The 3,792-nt window shown below is 40.1% G+C and overlaps 1 pseudogene across 1 annotated transcript; it reads left to right on the forward strand.

Annotated features, from left to right (window-relative positions):
- Positions 1-272: 272 nt before the first annotated feature.
- Positions 273-1,726, forward strand: LOC148852610 (myb-related protein 308-like; annotated as a pseudogene). Its single transcript, XR_016098754.1, has 3 exons — positions 273-595; positions 695-824; positions 992-1,726. The product of XR_016098754.1 is annotated as a myb-related protein 308-like (transcript).
- The last annotated feature ends 2,066 nt before the right edge of the window (positions 1,727-3,792 follow it).

Raw genomic sequence — 3,792 nt, forward strand, 5'->3', positions numbered from 1 at the left:
TTTTGTCGGTGACAAGGCCTAAATTACAAGGAATATATTAATAAAATAATATAAAAATTAGAAAATAATAAGTTAAAAATTCAAAAAGAAATAAATATATAACCCCCCTCTCTCTCTCTCTCCCTCCACAACCCTACTCCAACTCACGTAAAAGTAGACCTACCTACCAAATCCAGCTCTGCCTCTCTCTCTCTCTCTCTCTCTCTCTCTTTTGTAACCACTCGTCTTTCTCACCAACTCGGTCAAATACCCACAAAAGGATCGAGTCAATTGGCACTCCGAATTTCGACCCTTTTCCCCATATAAATCCGCCCTTCCCTTTCTTCTACTTCTTTCCATCAGTTCTCTCCCTCTCTCCTCTTCCCTCTCCACTCTGCAAATCATCTCTCTTGAGCCTCTCTCACCAATCCAACAACATCAACAAGCAATCGTTTCTGTGTGTGTCTCTCTCTCTGGTCTCCAATGGGTCGGTCTCCTTGCTGTGAGAAAGCTCACACCAACAAAGGCGCGTGGACCAAGGAGGAAGACCAGCGCCTCATCAACTACATCAGAACTCACGGCGAAGGCTGTTGGAGATCCCTCCCCAAAGCAGCAGGTACCCAGAAGAAGCAACAAATAATGAAAAACTCTGGTGGATTTTCCCTTCCTCCTCTCTTTCCCTTCGCCCCTAAACTCCTTTCTTTTGTCTTTATAGGTTTGCTCCGCTGTGGCAAGAGTTGCAGACTTAGATGGATAAACTACCTTCGGCCTGATCTGAAAAGAGGAAATTTTACAGAAGAAGAAGATGAACTCATCATCAAACTCCACAGTTTACTAGGAAACAAGTAAGCCCTCTTCTGGTTTTTCACAATACATCAAATTATGATTCTAAAACCAAAAGAAGAAAACAAAAAAACTCATCTGGCATCGCAATTTGTTGAGATGGGATTCTCAGACTCTACAATTTCTCATTTGGGTCCTTGTTGTTTTGGTCTTATTTTTTCTTTTTCAGATGGTCTCTCATTGCTGGTCGTTTGCCGGGAAGAACAGACAATGAGATCAAGAATTACTGGAACACTCACATCAAAAGGAAGCTGTTGAGCCGGGGACTTGACCCTCAGACTCACCGTCCCCTCAACTCCGCCACCAACTCCAGCACCACCACCCCCTCCACCACCAACACCACAAATGCCTACTCCGACGCATTGAATTCCTCTTCACCGGCCGCTGTGTTGCCCGAAATTGTTGCCATCAACAAAACCGCCAACAACAAGGGCACTACCATCATCGGCGCCAATTCAGCTGAAGAGGCACACAGCAGTAGCGGCACCACAGAGGAAGAACTGCTTAAGCACCAACCCCAGCAGCAGCAACAAGAACAGAACTACCCAGAACTCAATTTGGAACTCTCCATCAGTCTTCCCTCTCAATCAACGCCAACTGCGAACACGGCCGAATCGAAGCCACAACAATTTTCAATATTTGCAGCGCCAGCGCCCATGATCGCTCAGACCATCTGTTTGTGTTGTCGTTTAGGCTTTCAGAGCAGCCAAAACTGCAATTGTCAAACCACCATGATAACCAATGGTGTCCATATACTTCAGACCAGTAGATTCATAGATTGAATAATGAATATAGTGCTCCTTTACCTTTCCCTTCAATGTAATCCACCTTTCATCTCCTGTGAAAAGAAATGGAGATATATTTTGAAATTTGAAAAATCAAATTTATTATTTCTTTCCTTGAATTTTTTTGCTGATGGGTTGGTATATTTCAACATTTATGAGGATAAAATCAACATACTTGGATCAGTGGGCACTTATTTCCATGGGCTATTGGCTTATTTCTGCTGCCCCAAGTTCAGACTCCAGACTAGTTTGCACTTTGCAAGGAAGCAATTAAGCAAAACCTTAGATGGGTGGGTGGCCCATTGATCCAACGGTTCAGAGGTATGGTTTGGTTTGGGTTTGTTGGGTCATCAGAGCTGCATGTGCCACCAGGTGTGGATGTGGAATAATGACCTTCTGGGTATTGAAACTAAACCCAAATACAGGTGGGATTGTGTAAGACAGAAGCTGTTGAGATGCAGGAGAGGATATTGAGTGCTTAAATGGCTAATGGAGTGTGGACTATTTCTTTCCTTTTTTTTTTTTTTTTTAAATCTAAGCAGTGGAGAGGAGGAATTTAGGCTTCTGGGTGATAGGATGGGAGGAGTGAGTGAGTGAATGAAGAAAAAAGAGAGAGAACATGTGAGATGTTTGGGTAGGTAACCGAATCAATTATTAAAAAAGGAGAGGGGGAAAAGCAGTTTGGTAGTTAAGCAAAAGAGTGAGAAATTGTCATGTGCACTCAAGATTGGATCCCTCTGAGTAATGGGATTGGCCAGCAAAGATGAGCAAGGGGCCAGCCAAGAAGAGGAAACAGGAGGGAGCAGAAGATCATGCTTATCCCAATTTTTTTTTTCTTTTTTAATTTTGATATTCAATGGTTGAAGAACAAAAGAAAAGAGGGGAGAAAAAAAAGCTTTGATGTTTCATGTAAGCATTATGGTTCACGTGAGTACAGATGGTTTTGCATCTTTTTATCCACTGGGTCTATGATTTTTGGACCCCAAAACTTTTTCTCCTTCCCACCTACTCATCTTTTCGGCATTTTTGATCTTCAACTGTAGATGGGCTGACCTCTCCCTCTCTCTCTCTCTTTCTCTCTCTCTCATGTGATAGCTTAGGGGCTGTTTGGACAATATTCTAGAATCTGGGTCTTGTCCAGAATGCGATTCTGGTGAAATGGGGGAGGTGACATTGAATTGGGTTCTCTGCATATTCTATTGTCAACGTCTACTACAAGTCTACAACTACAATCCACCTGAAATTCAAATCTGGGGCTTTGAGTAATGGGTTTTGGTAGTTTAATTTGAATCCATACGATTCATATTGTGTGTGCTTTACATGGACTTTAGAAGCTACTTTCTAAATTAATTCAGCAAAATTTAGCATTCTATCCAAACAGTCTCTTAATTGGTCTTTAACTTGGGCAAGTTATTGGTAAGACTTGCTGGGATTGGAATTGATTCCATTAAATTGCCAAACTTGTAAGTTACTCAACTTTAACCAAAACACTGGTCTCTTGTAGCTAGTTGTGATCCATGTCTAAGATCCCAAATCAAAAGAAATTTGGGAAAAGGAAAATGGATCCATATATGTTCACTTCATATCCATTTTCAATAAATTAGTGACTTGATGTTTACTCACCCCAACCTTGAAGATATCTCTCATTAATTTACTGGTCACAGAGTCACAACGAACAATTTTAGAGGTATTTTTATTAAGAAAAATAAGGACGTTTTTTTTTTTTGCTTTTAGAATATATAAATATGAAATTAGTATAAAAGCAAGAAAATTCAGTAGCAAACAAAATTAATTCCATGTAATTCATCATAATAGTTATTAATTTATTATAATTATAGCCTAATAATCATCTGAGTATGCTGACTAGGGAAATTATTAACAGAAAACTTAATTATAAGAAGAAATGTGAAATAGGAAAAGGGAAACAAACCCAATAAGAACACAGCACACAGCCACAGGTAGGTCATGACAATGATTTTGAAAACCAGACAAGGATGAACCGGACTCCAAACTGGTTCAATGAGAACGGGCCAGTCCAGATGATTTTGAGGCTAAACCGCCTATAAAATTTGAAAATCAGAACTAGCCCTTTATCTGGTCAATGCCTTGTATTGGTATATTGAAAAATCTTAAAGCTCAATCCACACAAAAACCATTTTCATCATAATAAATTCCTTAACTACTT

This window comes from Nelumbo lutea, chromosome 5, assembly GCF_056320005.1.
Source record: "Nelumbo lutea isolate HS-2025 chromosome 5, American lotus-T2T, whole genome shotgun sequence".
NCBI classification, from domain to species: Eukaryota; Viridiplantae; Streptophyta; class Magnoliopsida; order Proteales; family Nelumbonaceae; genus Nelumbo; species Nelumbo lutea.